The 22,811-nt window shown below is 35.1% G+C and overlaps 1 pseudogene; it reads right to left on the reverse strand.

Annotated features, from left to right (window-relative positions):
- Positions 1-21,405: 21,405 nt before the first annotated feature.
- On the reverse strand, positions 21,406-22,462 carry LOC132543169 (trimethylamine monooxygenase-like; annotated as a pseudogene).
- Positions 22,463-22,811: the final 349 nt, after the last annotated feature.

Here is a 22,811-nt window from a genome sequence, read left to right on the forward strand (position 1 = left end):
ATATGGGAAGAAAAGAAAAAAAAAGAAGATTTTTTTTCTCCATTCAAGGCCATACATCTAATAAAGTTTGAAATTAAGTTGATGGTGATTAAAGTGTCATTATTAAAAACCAGAATTCTTGTAAGTGATAAAACGAACTTCCGTGTCAGACAAACAGAAAATAATATATATATATTTTTTTTTGTTTCTGTTGTATAATATTTGTGGTTGCGGCAGCTACATATTAATGGAAACAAAATGTACAAGTGAGATTTTTATAACCTACGATATAAAATCAGTGAAAATTAGTAAGTACATACGTTAACGTATATATGTAGCATGCGGGGGTGGGGAGGTGTGGGGTAGTGGGTCGCGGGTTGAGGAAGTATGTTGGATTTCCCTATTAGGTAATGCTATTGTCGTATATGATGTTTGGAACATGTGTATGTTTCATGATAAAACAAAACATTGGTGTAACAAAGAATCTATCCAAGACATGAGCGTATAATGCTAGGGGAATAGCCGCGCGACGTAGGAGTCTAAATAAAAGCAACATTTTCTTCCCCATCATTAGCGGCTACTCTCTACAACAGGACTTCTTTTTGTTAAGTTTTATTGTTTTATTTCAGTGACATACCATCAAGAACATTTTTGTATGACCTTGATCGTATAGATGGAATTATATCCTCATTACAGTAGAGCACTATCGATGCTTATATTAAACTGTCCCGGGAATATCAAACCCTGCAAACAGAAAGTTAGAGTCCTTAAAAATATCCCATAATGCCACTTTCAAAATTAATTACGAATTCTTTCCCAGTGTATTGCAATTTTTAGAAAATTTAATCAGGACATTTGTCCACCAGGGAAGTAACGTCTGTAGTATTGGAAAGTGTGCATTCGGCATCTTTTGATGTGTATAATACTTACTGAGAACTCCCGAATGACACGCATTGCTAGCCGTCATACCCATAATCCCGTGATCAATTATTGACTTGTTTTAATGAATTTGACCTAAAATTCCCTTTACAATAGACGTGTAAAATCGATTGTAATTTGTCTGTTTGATTATTTAGGGTCTTCTAGCTCATTTAGTTGTTGACAGAGAGGGTATGTCTATGGGAATTATCGTCACATTGGCCATGCAATAAACACGTGGGCTTGACGTTTGGTCTGCGATAATAAGGCACTTTCAAAATGGTTGACAATGACATCTGTGTGTGAACGGACTTTAAGGGTCTCTAAATAATTGATAAGTATTGATAGGAATGCGCTTACGCCCGCTAATGGTATTCCAACCGATAATTTTTAATGGGAAAATTATAAACTTCACATCCGGGTAGATGAAAGATTGAAATTTGTGACTCGAAATAAATAGATTTTCTCGAAGATGTTTAATTGTTGTTTTTTTTTTTTTTTTTTCTTCATCACAAATAACATAATCCTTAACAGCGGAAAAACTGACGTCATACTTAACAGAAACAGAAAATTGACATGCAAATTACAAACGTATGTTTTTCTTTTACCACAACACAGACATCAGTCCAGCACTGGTATAGAATATTTTCTGATATTACTCACCTCCAATAACACATTAGTGTTGATTACAGTCAATCATACGATTATACCTGTAATATGATAATACGCTATTGTTGATAGGAAGAATATTTCAGTTGTCAGGAATTAGATGCTTACATATGTTTGATCTGATAAGATATCGTTGCATGTTAAACAAAACTGATGTATATATGATATTGATTTATTTAATCAATAACCGATCGTTTCAAATATATAGACACCGTTGTGTGTAGGATGATTGTAAATAGTCTACCCTGTGATTATAGAAACATTGTGTATTTTTTTGATGGAGTATAGTTGTTGAGAGATTAGAGAAAAAAAAAATAGTCAAACAATTGGGAAGTGGGGGTGGGGGCAAAAAAAGAAAACAATCAACGTTGGGAAAATAAAAACAAGCGCTGGGGTAAATTACAATTATCGAAGGTAAAAAGCAGTAATGTCCATAGTATTTGGACATAAACCGAACAAAACCAAGCACACAGTGTTATTTAAGTAATTATTAACCCAAGTACAGTCGCCACGTACAGCAAGTGTGTAATTCGGGTTGCCAATAGACTTCTCGATGCCCTACTGATACATAAGAGGCCCATCTGCTGTCATGCATCGTGCTTCATGACTCTCACCATAGCACTAAAGGTGGGGACAATCCGCGACACAAGGCAGTAGGCTGTATTTTTACGACTACCCTTATTGCCTATTGTATCCCCTCTGGTGATAACAGGACCTTCTCTGGAACATGAAATAGTCCGCTCTCTTTGTTTCAAATAACATTTCAATTGGACAACTCCCCAGACCACATTTCTGTGCTTTTGGTTGCTGTAATTGTGAACCATTGGGTAACGTTTCCAAATCACATGAAACATGGCACCAGGTTTTGTAATCCCAATTGTTTTAAAGAATGTAAATAAAGTTGTTATTATCATTTTTTTCTTTATTTCCCAATCTATAAATTTTCTGCCATTAAATAACCAGTTTTCAAGCAATCAATGTCATAAACGGTTTTTATCAATAACATCAAAACTGTGATATTGATTGTCTCCCTTGTCCCTAAGGTATTATAAAACTACGTTATGTTACTCTACATGTATGCATTGCATGCTTATCGTTCGCGATAACAGGTGTTGATATGAGATCAGCACTGATTGGGTTACTATGTAAAATGCGCCACGAGCTGTAACGACAATATATGAACCAATCATTCACTTTACCATGATTTTAACCAGTGCGTAGTTACGGTTTTATGGCCAATACTTTCCCCCCGACACAATACTATCACCAAAACACTTTGATATTGTCTGTTAAGCGCGTAATTGAATTTGTTTGTTTTTGTTTTCTAATATAGTTCTCCGTTCATCACTGATCGGTTTTTTTAAACACTATCATGGAAAAAAATAGAGAAATTATGTAGAAAATGTCAGCTGACACGTGTTCTGTGTGTTAGTGTTGCTATGGTATTTGTGTAATCGCATTGGAGTGTCATAACTTACGAAAGGTAGCATGACACCCCACATGTTCAAAGGATCCTGACACTAGGGTAAGCCGTTCTCATTCTGTTGTATATTCAATGCTTATGTCTTCAAAATCACATGTCGCAAATTGATGTGTTGTCCTTAAGGTTCGATATCAAAGGGCCTGTTTCAATAACATGATAACAGCTGACAGATAAGCTCCAAAATTACACGTTTTCTTGAGATGCGCGGAAATGGGAATCATAGGAACGTTTTACGGACGTCATAATGATTTCCTGGTAGGTTAGGAAGCTGAATGTGTTTGATGGATTTTTGGCGGTTACGTTGCTGGTGCATAGGAGTGTCAAACTATGTAATAAATCTTCCTCAAAACACACAGGTCTTAAATATTGCAATATATCAGGTACAGAAACCCTCTTGACGAAACGAATTATTGAATTCTTTACTCATTCTAAAACTGATTATTTGAGTCCAATCATAATATTTCAATTGTTTGATTTCTCGCAACTACAAAATGGGATTGCCGTTGACTTTTTTAAAAGACAGAACAGAATAAGGAATTTCTGTCATTTCTAAGGCGAACAATTACAAACCTTTCTTGCAATATTGATGCAATATTGGATTTTGGGTAGACGCGTAACAAACCAAACAAATGGATCATAAACTTTGGACGGCGTTTCTAGAGCAAGGACGCTGCACAGGCAAAATGACAAGATACTGTTGTACACGAATGTATTTATAAATGCCTAATTTAATAGATAATCATTCATCTATACATTATATTCGTTATAGATAAATTAGTTTGTTTCATGAGAAGCAAACGCTATTTGAGGTCTACTGCAGAGACACATCGCCTAGAAATTAAAACGAAACGTCGGAGTATAGCATGATAAATGCTGGTTATCTCCGGAATCACTTCAATTAAATACAAAATACTACAACATTTAATTGTATACCATACAAGCAGTATTATTAAGAATTGTGTAATAAACCGATATTTGCATCAATTTAGAATTGTCTGACAATTATAGGATTTTGCCCTGAATATGGCTATAGCCATTGAAGAACAAAAGTCACTATAATTCTTAATTTGAATATCAAATTGTGGCAGCTCACATTATGATACTAAAAGTTAAACGGAGAAAAAAGATTAATAATGAGTATTTTTATTTATTTATTTTTTTTTGCGAGGGGTGAGGGGTGTGTTGGAGTTGAGTTGGGGGTTGGGGAGGGGGTGCGGGGGTTCACAAAAAATACCTTTAACAAAGCAAGGACACGCGCTCGCATTGTCTCTCTCTCTATATATAAGTATAAACAGCAACACTTTGTAGATTTTAAGCTAATACAAGTTCGCTTACACTAGACCTAGACCATATAGATTAAACATTTTAAAAACAAAACCTTCAGATAATTATACATTCAACTATTATCTAACATGAATGAATTGCAGTACAAAAATACACCGTGATACAGTGATATTTGTTTTAAACAGTAGGTTCTATTGATTGTCTTTTGACACCCTGACAATGGGAGATATATGCTTTCTTGATGAGTCCATCGTATACACTGTATAAGGCATATCGTTCTCCATTTTATTGTTTTCAATAATGAAACAAAACTATGATTTCCTCGAAAGATACATCCACTATACTGCAAGGCATCGATAAAAACAACGCTAATGTAAACATCATATATTGTTTTGATACTCTATAATTTATCACGTGATATACTATAACTCATCATTTTGATACTCTTTAACTTATCACGTGATATAATATAAATCATCACTTTGGTATAATAAAACTCATCACTTTGATATAATATAACTCATCACTTTGATATAATATAACTCATCATTTTTATATAATATAACTTATCACGTGATATAATATAACTCATCCTTTTGATATAATATAACTTATCACGTGATATAATATAACTCATCACGTGATATAATATAACTTATCACGTGATTTAATATAACTCATCATTTTGATATAATATAACTTATCATTTTGATATAATATAACTTATCATTTTGTATACTATAACGTATTTTTTTCATATCTAATCAGTTTGGTATCCATCCCTTATCGTTAAAATACTTTATCTGTAAGTTATCATTTATAATTCTGTTTCATGTTTCTACATAAAAAAAAGTTTCGACACATAGGATTTTCTTTTTCTTATACTGATTTTTAGGTAATGTTTGGTGGCTTTTGACACTGAAGTACCGTATATTGATTAGGGTACATTTAAATGTCAAAGTTGTGCTGTGTGAGATATATCTCACGCTGAATGCTATAATGTGACGGAAACATCAATGCTGCTTGATTTTTGCTTTGTTGTTGTTGAATACGGTCTTTCCTTTACTATCAAGTTCCGCGTTTGAATAAAGTTCTATCAAACGATGAAGGAGGTGTTTCGCTTATAAGGATACTGCTTGTTTCGCTTTCCCGGTTTAGCAGAATTAATCGTTTCTCCTAGGCACAACGCTCGATTTGCCGTCCAGCTCTCCAGTCGGCTTGACCGGGACATCTCGATCATGCAGTGAAACTGCTCGTTATTCGTTGCCTCACATTGACTGTCACTGTCCAAGAACATAAACATTACTTGGGTATTGGATAAGAGGCAATCTTGCATGTTTGCCGGTACACTCGATTAGAAAACGCATTGGTCACATGGAATGTATATAAACGAGCAACACCAAGGTTCCAGATAGATGGACAGACAGATAGTCAGACAGACAGACAGACAGACAGACAGACAGACAGACAATGTTATTCCTATATACCCTCCTCAACCTCTCCAAAATCAACCGCCAAATGCTTATCATTTTGATACTCTATGATTTCACTCACGTTTTCGACGTGACTGGTGTCAGTACAATACCTTAAACGAATATGATAATCTGATTAACTAATCTAATCAACTCATTACCGTTAATGTCAAAATCAACGTCGAACTGAAACTAAGCATACAGGCCATGCTGTCAAATGACACGTGACTTTGCTTTATATTGGATTGTGTAGGAGAGTATAGTGCATCCTCAAGTGTGTTCAAATTCAATATGAAATTGAATATAGCAGTACGACGACTTCATATCATTACGTATTCTGATTAGTCCTGCTAACGCAATCTTTTAGAAAACATCCTGTGACAAAGTCCTGAATCAACTTTTGCTCTGTAGAGAATAACAATCACCAGAAATACAAGGAACATTAATGTCCCCAACAAATTTACCAATTTATATCAATTGTGTGATCAGTACGAGGCAACGCATTTGCACCAGTTCTTGAAAGTTATAAAATAGAAATATAAACCCGTCGCGTTTTCTTTGAGAAATTAAACAGAGAGTTTTTAAAGATACATCAATGAACATAACGCAGAACAATATAAATATAAGATGTGTTTATGAAACACTACGCTCCCGGTCGCAACGAAATTCTTAAGTGATACATTAAAACTACACTGTGTAATTGCATGCACTCATGTTTTCAAATGTACGAAAAACGTAGGTCGAAGGTCACAAATTTTGGTAACAACAGAAAGATATTGTCACAAGAAACAAACGTGCAAAATATGAAAGCCATACCCCTTATGGTGCAATAGTCATGACAGTGTTATTTTTTTTAATATACATCAAAGGTCACGGTCAAGGTAAAATAATGTTTATTCCAACGAAAAGACTTTGTCACAAGGAGTACACGTGCAAAATATGAAAACCCTATCTCTTACGACGCAATAGCTATGATTAAGGTTGAACTTGACAACAAAAAAAAGAAAAACAATATGCGTGCGATCTTTCAATCCGTGGGCAAGAACTGTACAAAAACTGTTAGCAATATGTTGTGTTTTAGGTTTGGTGTTTATCAAGATGTTTTCATTAATGACTTATCTATCAGACACTGAATCACCGCATCAATGCTTTCTCTGTGTGGTGGTTTCTTACTACCGGACTCTTTTTGCTATTTCTTCAAAATCACTCATCAGCACAAATGTAATGATACGTTTACTTTGGATAGACTGTAAATTTAAATTGGCTTGGTGTGATATTTCACAGTACGGCCGTGATTCGATTGGACATGTTCAGGCCTATCCGTCAACATTGATACAATTTTGTATCTCTCCTCAGTTAATAAAGCTTAAACATCGCACGGCAGTGTGAGCAATAATGCTAAAACTGTCCTTCATATTTGATTCATTCAATAGCTTGTTTCCATATGCAGCTTATATATTGTATACGATTGTATAAGAATGACAAAATGGTTATAACTTAGTTAAAGTATCAACTTTACGATTGCTTTAAACCAAAACAAAAATGACTACAAATAATACTAATGCATCGACATGATATATTTTTCATATCAAGCTTTGTTCGGAAGCATTCCTATACAAAAGAAGATGTATCTTTGCAGATATAGAAATCAGTCTCCTCAAGTCAGTTTCCTCAAGGTCTCTATAATGAAGAGTTGGTATGAAATGTTTCTCAGGCGTCTACTATACATACAAACATTCGAAGGACTTGGATAGCACAATCAATACCACTGATATTTTGTCATGGCGACGACTTTGTGTTGATACTTTCAATTACAAGTTTTTCAAATACAAGTTTTTTGATGACGAGTGAAAAACTAAAGTGAATGACTTGGTATGTGGAGAATTTATTTGCACATTCAGAGAACTACGCGATCTACTAGATCACTTTAAATGGTCATTTTACATTGAACTGGTATAAAATCAACACGTTTGTTTAGAAAAAAAAAAGAATAAAACCATAGTTTTCCTATTCACAAACACATTCTCTATCATTTAACATTAATCAAACTAAGCTAAAATATGTCTGTTCTCGTTTTCTAACTTTAATTACATGCATGCTTATATCGGTTGTTGATGTAAAGCACACACATGGTTGTCGTGATTTAGACGGGACGTTTTAGAGCAAGTTCTCGTTCATTTGCTATTCCGGAAATCTTCCACCTTTTTCAAATGATTTGCGTAGTGTGCTTAATCAATATGACATGCAGAGTTTACAGCCTTGTGTATATATCTATACCCTCAAAAGTTATCAGGTATTAAGGCTCATTAAAATGATAAAGAAATGTGTTTAGCAATTGCATGTCAACTGGCAGTTTTAACACATAATTCAATTGCATGAGTTTATCAATTTTCACTCAATAATGTATTTTATTTTGGCATGGCTCGGGCGTATATTGTTCTGTCCTTATGTAGTCTTGATTTAAACATAATTGTTCATTTTTACATAACCTTGAAATAAATTATAAAAAATACTAAATATGGTGAAGTTATACATTGTCTTTGCTGAACAAATACTTGTTTATAAGTATTTATGAAAACAAACCAAAACAAGACATTAAACCTTTAAGGAAACATTTGAGTACTTCTTCAGCATTTGAACAGTATTTGTGAGTTTATTGTCGACAAATGATCTACAACGGGACTTTGCATACGGCGTCAACAAGTGTCTAGTAAGCTTACAGAAGTGAAACGTTAGATACAGGAGAATGAAACATAGCCATGTTTTCTGATATCACGTCTGTGCAATTAAACTTTGAGAGCTAATCCATTAGGGCTCATTTTTAAACCTTGAAACGGCGAACTCCTGACGCCATTATTTCAAAGGTTTTTGTCGCAGTATCCTTCCGGGCACCACACGTTTAACGGAACGATCGGTGTAGGGAACACATGATATTCATTAGATTTATAGATCACGTTCTTTATTTAGCTAACTGACTCTACAATAAATGTTTACATAAGAGACGTCTGCTAGTGACGAATTCACATCATGTGTAGAAACAGCATTAGTCAATTTCGCATACAACGCTATTAGTTTAACGGCAAACAGTAGCACATATTTCAAACAAAGCATTATCTAAGTAAGCAAGACATGTTCACCAATTTATTTCATTCTATCTCCATTTAACAAGAAATCCAGCAGATTTCATGATCAAAAAATAAACCATGAAATGTACATTGTTGCTTCTCCGTGTGTAATCATATTAGCCAAATTAACAAATTGTTTCCTTTTTTAAAAGAAGAATATCTCTCCACGGAACGACAATTTTAACAGGCAAACACAAGTTATATTGGAACTTCACCAGTGAATTGCAATTTTGCTCTCGTGGCTTCTAATTGGATGTACAACACTTGTGATTTATATCATTGTCATTGAAGCCTGTTTTGTTTCCCGTCCCTATCGCCTCGGTTGCTGTATGTCATTTTCGCAAATGCTACGTAGACATATAACATTCAGCTAGAGACGACATTCGTGAGAAATATCCTTCGAAACTGACATATTGCTTCGTGAATATAAGGCATGAGAAAAATCTAGTAATAAAAAGAAGACAACTCCCGTTGGAAAAGTTGGTATGGTTCGAATTTGTTTTTGCTACGGAATAATTGAAAATATTCATCTACGGCGCGAACTATATTCCCTTTTCACCAAAATGTCACTTCAGGGTCACATTTGTAGGAACTTCTCTTTGATTAATTTTACTGATGTCAGAAATGATAGCTAATCATTTTCTGACTATCACATGTTGTGCTGAGCGTCAAGCAAGGTTATCGCTTTAAGTTATAACGACACTGTTTCATTTCTACATTAACTCCAGCATATCAAATATCAATTTTTATCAATATATCAATATATGACAAGGATATATTAGAAAAAACGAGTACTTACTGAACCCCTATTCGACAGGGTTCGCGAGTTCTGAAACAATTTTATCAATATTATCATTAATTCTGACAGTTAAAACAACGATACAAAACCTATTTCTAGGCATGCTTTATCGCCACTAATGTTTGTTAACTATTGTATGTTCTTATACTAAAACATCGATTTGGTAGTCAGCTTCTAGAGGAAAACTTTTTAAAACAAGTTTTATAGAACTCTTCCAAGGAGACATCCTGGAAGTTTTAACGACATGCATAATCACTTACCCAAATATATTGTATCTTCCTGTTTATTAAGTATAGTTATGCAAATTTATTATGCTATTAAAGTTTCACTAAATAATATCATTCAAATTCCAGATAGTAGGCACAAGCCTCCACACGGATATTGATATGACAGAAAAGGTCGTTTCTGGAATCAATAACTGTTGTTTGTGTTCGTAATAACGTGTCACGCGTAAATCACAATGTCATTTCAAAATTCTACACCTGCAACATAATTAAGATAAAACATGCCGTCATTTTGGAATAACCTTGGATTTATTCCTTTCAGACTTGATATTTATGTTATGTTTGATTAAAATAGTCTCTGCATAACGACAATGGCTGTGTTAGGACTATTTAGATAATTACAGCTACGAGGTGGTAAATCAAAGGGATGTTGTCGATGTTAATCATTTTGACGACCCTGAGCAGAATTTGTTTTATTTTGAAACATAATCAGTGTTTTTTTGTCTGTATTGACTGAAGTTTCTAACCATGATTGTGAAAGGAGGGGAGATAAATATATCTACGGCACGCGATAATGATCTGATTCAGAACAAGACGACAAACATAGCAGTGATGATTCATGTAAAGATATTCTCCTAAGGATATATTATTGGATAATTTGTTACCTTCTGTATCAAATATTTCATTCAGTTGTTCTGTTGTCATTCCTCATATATTATGTAAAAAACATTTTTAATAAACCAATGGTTTATGTATCTGTTTAATGTCATTTATGTATCATTAAAATACAACCTATTGTATAGCGTTTTCCATGATCTATATATCATCCTTGACTTATACTTACATATTCTTACGTCTCTAAATGCAGAACTTTGCATTATAAAAAAGCAACCAAGGAACCAATAAAAAAGTATGCACGTTATAGCTTATTGCTGCTTTTCCACCCGACCTGTTGTACATCTATATAGAGTAGTAATAATGTGCTCTACGGCGACCAAAAGTATGGTCTAGCAAGATAAACCACTTCCGTGGATAGCTATGAGGATATAAATATCATAACATAATTGTTTTTCCTTCACGTCTTGTTTCTGTACCTTTCATCACATACCGATGTTGCATAGACGTTCACTCCCGAACAAATAGTACATCAGCGCCTTGGTTTTATAAAGTTAATCTCTGTTGGATATTGTGTAGGTGCCAACTCTCACCTCTACCATTACACACAACAAAGTTAATAGAGAAACCTATAAACAGTATAGGTTAATCTAATTCGTGTGATTACTGTCAGTTCCTTGTCGTTGATATTCCAACTTGAGTCGATATCATTATACTATTGGGAAACATATATTTCATTTTTAGATGACTTGGGATGCACGAAGCCATGTTGGACCACTTCTTTCTTTGTTAACCCGATTCTCATTTTTAGAACATTTCCTTGACCTCGATTTACACTGCGGGTGTCGAAGATGACGCAACGTACTGTCATTTGTTACAACCCTTCATCAATGCCTGTGTCCGTTTTTAAAGAGTATTCTTGTAAATATTTCATTTTAACAATTACGTGCTACAATTAGCAAATAAGAGAACCTGTTTCTTTTTAATGAAGTCACACTTTAGAAAAATTCAAAATATCTTACTATTTCAATGTTTATACACTTCCCGGGAATAAATCTTTAAAGAAAAAAAAATGAGTCTTTTTTTAATTTAGTTGTGTTTGTCGTGATATGATCAGCATACATTTCGCTAAATATTTTTTTCGGTCCATACAACGAAACAGCGAAAGTTCGCACAAGCGAAATATGCCACACCACCACAAGATCTGAGTCTGTGACAGATAATTGGTGAATTGGTGAACATGTGAGATAAAATTGATTTTTCTACCTCATATCACACGGGATTGCCAATTACCTCCAACGTTACATACACAGTACAGTTACAACTACCTTTCTAATCAAATATTTATATTGTTACAGTATTAGTATATTAAGGTATTTATAGAAGGAACTACATCGCTCATGGGACTTCAATTTCGAAACATCCCTGCAGACTATAAAAAATGAAACGCGACCCCGCATTTGTCCCTTTACGCTATCAGAATTCTCTAAAAGACTTACAAATTCCCTTTGTTCTCGCTGATCTGCCACACAACTGCAATTGCTGGAATTGTGTTTTATGCAGTTGGCGGAGATATAATTTCACCAGTCGATCAGACCGAGTTCGAAGCACTGTCCGTAACCCAAGTTAATCTCGTAGCGTTTATTCACTTATAACTGAAAGGGTTACAAGTTTTATGCTTTAAAAGACTCTCCTCAAATTGTATATAGTACAAAGACACAATCTAACTTAATAAATCATGTTATATTCCAACAGGTCCCTAAAGTTGATTCTCCTCGATGGGATCGGGCGTCAATCATAGTAGAGATTTCATAAGGACACCGCAGGGAACGACATCTTAAGGAACAATGACACAGCTTAAGTTAGTTCCGTTGTTTGGAATGAAGCGTCTTAATACAGGCTATCTGCATGTAAACGCTTTCTCCTAATATTTTACATGATGACACGCTTATCAACCAAACTACCAGACTCTATACAAGATATCCACAGATACAAGTTATAACGACAGTCATGGCCAGTGTAACCTGACACTGATAGGCGTCATAATGTTATGTTGGATGTTGGACTCAAGCATGATGTTGTATCAGGTGATTAAGACTTTGTAGGTTCATATTAGAGGGTGTAAAATATCATGTATCCATGACGTTCGACATGTGACGAAGAAAAATAACTGGATTCTATGCCATAGAAAAAGAGCTAACTGAGGAGCAAATAAAGAGGCATTTTACTGTGTGTAATTATTATGATTTCAGATGTTGTCTACTTTAATGTTTAATGTATACGGGTTAAATCCATTACAAAGCTGTTAAAGTGTTTAAGTACTGGTCATTTACCAAATTAGTGAAATATAAAATCACTAGATACCACGATTCGTCAGGAAATCAAAATAGATAGACTGTAAGATAACAGGAAATTGATTTAAATTAGATGGTTTTCATTATCAATATTAATCTAAAACACGCTATTGTCAGTTTCACTAATTTACTAAGTCCTTTTGAAAAATAAAATTGAAACTGTTTGGGTTTTCCGTTTCGCTGATCAAAGACTTATACTGGAAAAACAATTAGCCAATTAAATGTTGTAATTTAAATGTCATTGGACATTTAATGCCATTGCTGTTATGTATATAACATCGTATATATTGATTTCTGCCACGTCCCCACTTTGCTGATGTTCGTAAGCATGCATTATGTAGTTGAACGCTCTCTAAACTGTTTGTTTATATAAATATTACAATTAGGGTTGTATGTAGACGGTATCAAATGAACTTTTTAGTGTCATCATACTGAACTTGTCATAAATTGTAAACATACATGATTATTCGGATTATAACATATATATTGTAACATGTATTATTTAAATGATGATTGCATGTGCTATATCCTTGTAGCATTGGCAGAACTTAAATTTCATGAGGCAACAATTTGGATTTGTCCTTAAGCAGTTAATATCTGTTTGCATTTGGAAGTAGGAGCGTTACAGGTATTTCCTATAAAGTTTATCTTCTCTAATGATGATAGACCAAATGCAAGGTAGGCATTTGTGACTGAAACATAATGCAGTTACTTGGGCATATGATCTGGTGTGGATAGTTTCTCTTGTGTGGCTGTAATTAGCGATATATCTAATTTCAGTTTATATCTTTAAATTGTAACATTAAACGGAACCTTAACTTCCTCGATCATTCATGGCACCATTTGCGTAGTTTTTTTGCTCTATATGTCTATAGTCAGACCGACGATAGAAAGTCAAATTTTATGAAATGTTTCAGGCAAACATTCTTAGTATATGAGTCTGTATATTTGATAAACTATAGGAGAAATGTACACGCTTTAAATATCATTAACTTTACGTGACTGTTTGTAGTACTTCCATTAAAATGTCACTGGTCGAAACCTGCTGCACAAACAAAAAACAAGTTATCATGATATGTATCTTTGGTCTTAGGTTCCAGCGAAATATGGTCAATGAGAGGTCAAATGATTTAGTAGGATGTTTTCTTATGGAAGATAGAATGGCGACCAAAATCCGTTATGATTCAGTGATTTGGTGTAATGTATTAAAGATACGGTGATCATGGATTTTCAGAACAGCGTTAGTAACTTGTGTGACCCAAATTGGTTCATAGAGCCTGTACATTGTCAAATGTTGTGAGCCGGAACAGTGTCCCACTCCTTGTTTAAGGACTGCGCCAATTCCAGTAATGTGGAAGGCGACACACTCCTCTTCCAAGAACATCTCAGATATGCTCTATTGGTTTCAGATCGGATGATTTCGCAGACCAATTCAAAAGTTGTTCAGCTTTTAGAATGACTTAGTCGCAGTTCCTTGACACTGTTAAAACAGAACGGTGACGGGTGCTAAAGTATCGTCCTGATACCGGATCACATTTAAATTGGCATTGACAAGAACACTGCTGGTTCGATTTCCTTCGGATATGCCGCCTTAGATCATCACACAACTTCCAATAATTCTGTCACGTTAGGCTATACAGCGCAGCGTTTCTTACGACATCTCCATATTCGCTGCCTCCCATCATTGTACACCAAACCAGATCTCGACTCACACGTGAACCAAACATTGTTCCACCGCCGTCAGAATCATTTTAGTGTCTCGAGTCCAATCAGTGCGATTGGTGCTATGGCGACGCCTTAAGACGGGGCCTATGTGAGGCCTGCTTACACTCATTCAGTGACTATTAGTCTGAACAGACGCTTAACAGACAACCAGTCCTTGCTGTTACGATTGCAGGAAGAAACCGATCCCGAAGATAATGCAGCAGCATTAGACGGTCTTCACGAGGGTTGGTAACTCATGGTGGCCTGCTCCTTGGACGGTCGGATGATAAAGCGGTTTCATTAAAATCTTGTCATAAATGATATACCAATGTTTGGCTACCTCAACTTCGCGTTACGTCGCGCCAACTTGGAGTATGTCCCCATTTTTAACAGATGATACATTGCCTTAATCTATACCATTTCAAGCCAAATGATGATTTTTTTTAATTACAAAGGTTTTTAGCTAAAGCATAAACCGTTTTATGAAATTCAACTGAACTAATCTCGGATATAAAGAATTTGTTTTTTTCTATAAGACAAACTGTGAATTTTACATCAGATTTCGATATAAGATCTTGGGAACTAATCCAGAGATTTTTACAGAATACATCGGTACCTGTATTTGTTTAAACAATCAACTTTTAGTGTACGGCAAGGTTACTTGATAACCTTTTCTTATTTGCTAAACATATACAGTTTTCGATAAAGGGGAGGGAGAACGTTTGTAGTTGGGTATCATCTACAAAAGGGTATATATTTGCGTTGGTCCCTGGCAAGTCCTGATATAGCTTATTTTATAGATTGAATTGTACCGATGTACAGCTGGACACATATATTACAATTATTACTCACGAATATCATTCTAATATAAGTTTATATAGTTGTGATGTTTCACTTACACGTGACCTGTATCACGAATACATGTATATACCGTCGGCCATCTCTCGCAGAAATAAAAATCAGATTATATTCAAGTTATCGGGTGCCGTAACATGTAACGTGTTTGAAACTATATTATTTCATTTACTGATATGCGATTTAAAATTATCTTGTACACAGATGAGTAGAGATACAGTTAATGAGTTTGTCACGATGAGTAAACTGTAGCGCCTCTGGGTAGCGTGTTATCATTCAGGATCCTTCGTTGCATTGATTTTTAATTGTTATAACTTTTTAATGGCATCTTTCATCCTTTTCGAGGTTTAAAGAAGGGACTTTTCCACATCAAGAGCGGAATGATTATGTGAAGTATGTGAGGATATTGTGTGAACAGATATTGTAGTCACATTGAACTGTAACGTAATTTGCTTTTTTTAAATTCTGTTGTCATGTTACTGTTAGTTGCATATGATTAATTTCATATAAATGATTATCAATTTGATGTCAGATCACTAGTACATGTACCTCAGTAAAACCTATCGATATTGGTCAGTGTGGTGAAATTTGCTTCGATCGAGAGCCTCGTGGCCATTGGCCTCTTGTTACTACTGCTGTGAAGTAAACCCTTTGTGCTTAGACTGCCAGTATATATTTGCAATTGCTCCGTATCATTTATTAAAAATTGCAAGGGTCTTGTCTAGCGTTAATGACTTGTGTAAGTTTTGTCCTTTAAAGCAACATAGTTAATACATTAATTTGCCCAACATCTGACCTTGTACAAAAATGCTCTGAAGTGCTATCAAATGCAATAGGAAAAAGAAAACAAAAAAAAAAAGAAAAACCCAATTCCACAGCCTCTGTAAAATCACTGTAAAACGCTAAATATTTCAGTAAGACAGCATATCACCCTGATTGATTGAATGAAGAACTTTCAAATTTTTTTTAAAAGTTTTACGTCTTAGTTTGCCTGTTCTTACTATTGCTGTTTCTCGACAGATGCTGAACCTATCTGCTTAGTTATCAGGCTATTTCTACGGAAATTAGCACCTTTGAATTTCTTTAATTTCACTATCATACACCTTCCTTTCATAATCATTAGCGACCTTTTTTAAAGCAACCGATTCTGAAAGATTTTTTTATGAACTCATAAGAGTATTTTGTTTCTTATCATTTTCGACAGTTGCGAAAGAGAAAACTAAGAAAGGCTGTTAAAATCTGTTTATAAAGGGGGAAGTAACTCTTTGACCAATTATCAAATCAATTCATGTTGTTGTTTTTCAAAAACCGATTACTACGAGGTAAGGGCGAGGCAAACGTTTCACAATTTGTCTCTTGCCATCGACCGTTTTGTGTGTGAAACATTAGCATTTAATCAATAATGACATGTAAAACTGTTAGTATCAGACACGTTTTAAAGGAAATGTTCCACCGCTTTAATTTTACACATCTGCATTAGAAATAATCTACATTAAGTTTTGCTCTGGTTTATACTTGCAGGGTATCTTATAATCGTCACATTCTTTAAAACACCGAAGCAAAAGATGTTCAGTATATTTAGTTTATTTCCTGTTTCGTTTATTGCAACCTGTAGCAATCCATCAGTCGTTGACTATCAGATTCCTTAAGACCTACAATCGTAATTTATTGCAATGCATCATGGCTCTAAAAGTCTTTGATATCATTACAGAATTCGGCAGCATGTGTGTTGATGGACGTTCTAATGTAATAAAAGAAATAGAACTTTCACAGTGTTAATTTTAGTATTTCTCAGGACAAGATTAATTCAAAACGGCGTTACATGTAAGAAATGGCGGTAACGATAACGACAGTGGGCAATTGTCTATCAGATAGGCCATCTGTAACGATAACGACAATCGGCCATAGATTATAGGATAGATCGTCTGTGACGATAACGACAAACCAACATAGATTATAGGTTAGGTCGTCTGTGACGATAACGACAAACCAACATAGATTATAGGTTAGGTCGTCTGTAACGATAACGACAATCGGCCATAGATTATAGGATAGATCGTCTGTGACGATAACGACAAACCAACATAGATTATAGGTTAGGTCGTCTGTGACGATAACGACAAACCACCATAGATAATAGGATAGGTCGTCTGTGACGATAACGACAATCGGCCATAGACAATAGTATAGATCGTCTGTGACGATAACGATAATCGGCCATAGATTATAATATAGGCCGTCTATAACGATAACGACAATCGGTCATAGATTATAGGATAGATCGTCTGTGAGGATAAAGACAAACCAACATAGATTATAGGATAGATCGTCTGTGACGATAACGACGATTGGAATTATATCATAAGATAGATAGATTCTACTTTTTAACCTCACATAAACATATAAGTTTGTGTAGTGAACAATGTCAATATGAAGACGACATTGAATCCTTTCCTCAAGGTTGATGGAGATGACAATCCACCCGGTCCAATATATATACACTTCCTGATGTATTCCGTTCGGTGCAGACTGCGCGCCAAAAAAGTACCATACAGGACAATTCTTATCATGTTGATGTCCTAAGGCCTTGGGGACAAAATCCTTAGCAGTTCCCATACAGACGAGCAAGTTTTGGGGAACAAAACTCTTGGCAGTTTCATACAGACGAACATAGTTTGAAGTTTTCACAGTGACGAGCAATGCTTCAAGGACATAACTCGTAGTCTTTCTCACGCAGACTTGTGGAACAGAGCCGTTAGAAACTCACATACAGACAGGCAAGATATGGGGTATAGAGCCCTCAGCCTTTCTCACACAGACGAGTAAAGCTTGGGGAACATAACTCATCGTCTTCCTCACATATGAGTAAGGCTAAAGGGACATAACCCTTAGTCTTTCTCATACATTTATGCCGTCTCCATATAAAACATGGCACATTTTATAGCACCCAATAGCAAAATCGTGTTTCTTACACCAAAAAGTTGTTTTCTTAAGAATGATATTTGTTTATGCTATAAGATAAATATGGCATTACCTGCGTCCATTTTTTACAGTTTATTTCTAAAAGGAAAAATGTTTAGGGAAATTTGTCACACAGCAATCAATCCTTGTGAGGATATCGTTCACGATGATCAACGTTTACGTGAGTTGTTACACTTAAGATACCTTGAAACTAATGAACGGTTTTAATTCTTAAGTTCTACAAGATCATGCCAATAAGGTCCAGGGTTCACACATATCTGTCCTATCTCTTCTTTATACAAGATAGATTTACAAGCTATAAACATAATTAGTAGACATCACCCAAATATTGGTAAACATAATCGTCGACTGTTGTCGTAAATTTGAGGAACTGCTAATAGTCACATGTCAAAAATATTAGAGACAATCAACGGTGTAGTTGTCGAAGACGTTCCCAAAATAGTAGATGGTTACGAAATTTTATCAAAAAAAAAGGGGGGATACGTTTATTCTAAATAAAAGTTGGAATTCTTTTCGAAAATAAAATGAAACAATATTTGCCATGACCGCAAAAGACCGTTATATGTTCTAGTAAAACCAGCATCAAATTTTACAAAGTTTAGTCCGTTCGAAATTAGGAAAGTAAATCTTTATGCGTTCATTTATTTTTGCATCTGAGACTTACTAGGACTTACAGAATCTGGCTATCACTCGAATATGTTTTTTGTAAAACAATATTTGGATTATACTGACTCATTCCCCTTGGCTTGACACTTCACTATGGAATGTTAAGGTTAAATTCAAGGCTTCAGAGACAAGGATCAACCATACCATTGGAAACTGTTTCGAAAAAGTTTTAAGTAAGAAAGAGTTATTCCCCTTGTGACACGCTTGCCGTAGACATGTTCAGGCGCGTAGCCAGGCGTACGTCAGTACCCCCAGGCTTCCACATCTTTTTGTCAAGATGAAAACATTATTTGGTTATTTTCAAGAATTAATTACCTCAATTAGACGGTATGTAATATTAACTTCCGAAGCCAGGCCGGCCTTACTTATATTAAATCTGGTCCAGGTTTGGTTCGGAAAATTATAGAGCTCCAATTATTTCCGTTTCTGCTAAAACAGTTGTCAATAAGCTAGAATATAATTTGAATTGATCATTAGATTTAAATTGTCAACGACAGTTAATACGATTGATCTTCCATCTTACCCAGACATATATGGTGTGAACGAAGAAGACCTGCGGAAAGGCAGTGTCCATTTAGCCTTGTTAACTGGCAAATGGGAAAACGCTCACAAGTTTCATTACCTGATCAGGTAAACAATATAAACCACACATTAAATACCATATTATCATAATCATGATAGGCTCCATTTATTATACAATTTACTGATTGAGATCACTTCCTTCCAAATGTGATTTATATAATGAACTCTCTATTTCCTGTATTGGATTCCGCCCCTTTGTCGAAAGTTAAAAGGTGAACGACCAGAGGAATTAACCGTTGATTGGATAAGTAGATGTAGTATGATGTAAAGATTAACGTTAATGATAACATTGTTGCAGATTCAGGAAAGAAAGTTTTCCATAGGACATACTAACAAGTGTTTGTGATTTCCTCTTGATCAGTCCTGGATGGTATTTTAAAACATGTAAGAATATCTTATGGGATGGCTGATTTTCACCAATGGAACTAATTTTTATTGAAATCATCCTCGGATGGTTACAATGAGACTAGATTGACTTTCAAACGACTTTCAACAATTCTTTTTTAGTTTGTTATTTAATAGACGTGTTTACTGCAGACTGCAGTTTGAATAGAGGTGCATGACTTGAATATAAAGATAAAACTTAAACATGTTTGTATCTGCATTAAATGTTATCTTATATACCTGAGTCATGCACATATGTTAGCTTTGTGTGTTTTTGCTTTCACTTGGCAAATGGCATAGAAACATTCCATTGCATATCAGAAACTGGAACTTTCACTAAATCTTGTTTCATTGACATCAGGCTATATATAGGTAACTCTTAAATATATGTGTATGTACATTATTCCAGTGAAGTAACGATTTCAAAAATTAAAGAAATACTGCACATGAAATTAAACAAAGATTCAAAATACACAGAATATGTAGCTAATTTTAATCTTAATCCTGCAAAGATTTTATTTGTCGGCATATTTTCATCTGATAATTGATACATGGTTTCACTGTAGTTAATAACTAGTGGGAAATGTTTCATTTTGATACCTTATAGCTCTTCGGGGTTTACGAGTAACGTTCTTTATTTGCAACAAAACATAAAAAATACTTGTTTGTTTTAAATGGCTTTATCTATACGGAAAATAAAGAAACCCCATTAAGTTTGTGTTCTTACCCAAGGCATGCCTAGACGTAGATCCCTGTATACATTTGAAAGGTTAGTTTTCAGTTAAACTTGAGTTATCACTTATCAAATGATACAAGATCAATTTTACCTCATGTACACACACAACGATATTCAACAAGTGATTTCTTAAAATTTATTTGTATATCATGAAGATTTCAGTTGAAGGACAAATACTTTTGACATAATGCACATGAGAACCTATAAATCTTTGAAAAGGATTTGGTTCTTACATCATGCTGTTCAACTTCTCAAGACAAACCTACAGTTAGCTGGAAATTACCTCATGACTTGCATTTAAGAAGGGTTTTTTTTTTTCATTCAAATTATACAACACCTTAAAAATTTAGGGAAATACCCCAAATTGTAGACTATCACTACTCGAGCCTCCTTTACACAATGTGTCAAACCACACAAACAAAAATGACAGCGATTTCAAAACAAAATTCCTCCACTAGAATTAACATTGTATAACAATTCGGAGTATAAGATATAAACATATATAGTGAAGTCCAAAATAAATATATATTTCCTACACAGAAATAACATTTTAAACGCTATTGCTGTACAACTACTAATATGTGTCAGACTCCATTTCATCCCGAGTTGGAGGTTTTATGGATCCTTTTATTACTGCACATGCCCACTCCGCCTGAATATCTAACATGGTAAAGGAGTAGTACTGATCCTGCATGCCAAGGTACATCAGCTTGTTGTTTCCGTCACCCATCCATACTGTCCCCTTGTATAATCCGGGTGGGTACATTCGTATCGTCGTTTTAGGCAAAGTGTCTTTGACAGAAACGGATACTTATACAGATATCTGTTCAAATATTATGACATCGACGTCTGCCGTGATTCCATCTTTGATGTGGATTGTATTCCCATCAATTGTTGGCATAAGAGGACGTTCTTCTATTCCTTTGGCCACTTGAAACCCATCGGTTTAGTGCGCCAGCAGCATATGATATTTCCAGAGCCCATTTTCCAACATTGCATCGCTAAATCCTCTGCGGAACAACTGGCGCCAACTATCAAAAGTCGTTGACCTTTGAACTCGCTAGCTTTCATAAAATCATGCGAATGAAGTATTCTGCCTGGGAATGTCTCTGTGCCATCAAATTCAGGAACATTTTGGACTGAGAAGTGACCATTAGCTACCACGACATGGGAAAATGTTTCTGGTGGGGGAACCATGTTACTTTTGAGATCCTTAACTTTCACCGTGAAATCGTCAGTCTCCTTATTGTACGTCACATTCTTCACGAGTATATTAAAACGTACTTGATTGCGAAGATTTGCCTTTTCCAATCGACCTACAAAACAGAAAATGGATGTTAAATAGGTAAAGGTAGTTCCAGCTTATATTTGACCGGAACAATCTGGAGTTGTACACATCGGAACAGTTACGTAAATCGTCTTTATAGCAATACATGTAGATCCCTTTATCAAACTACATATATGATGAATGTGATATTTGTACCTTTAAGGTAGTCAAACAGAACAGCTCGAGGCCGAAAAGACAGTATAACTTTCACGAAATGATCCTCAAAAGTGTAGTATGGATATTCCAGGCATTCCGTTGGTCCATTGGACCAGAGGTCCTGATACATACTTCCAGGGCAAGGCATACTCGTCTAAACCTATTGATGAAATAAAATATGTGTACAATGAAAATCCTGGCTAGGGCGTTGATTAACGTCCTCACAATAGCCAAGGTCATGACAATGAATGATGAGGTAACTGAAGGACGCCATCAGACAGAAATGTCATATATGACACAAAATCATTACAAATAACCTGCTAGATTTATACCGACCAATGGTTAACAAGTCCCGATGCACCCACTATAAGACTCTATTCCTTCCTTATCTGTGCGCAAGTTCAACGCAAAGGCTGGAGGTGAGATGTGTCAGATGAAACCTCAAGATGACAAAAAGTGTATATAAATTGATCTCTGCTTTGTTAGCCATCTGCTTG

Source organism: Ylistrum balloti, unplaced genomic scaffold, assembly GCF_031769215.1.
Source record: "Ylistrum balloti isolate Yb309-2 unplaced genomic scaffold, AGI_CSIRO_Ybal_v1 Utg369742, whole genome shotgun sequence".
In the NCBI taxonomy this organism is placed as follows: Eukaryota; Metazoa; Mollusca; class Bivalvia; order Pectinida; family Pectinidae; genus Ylistrum; species Ylistrum balloti.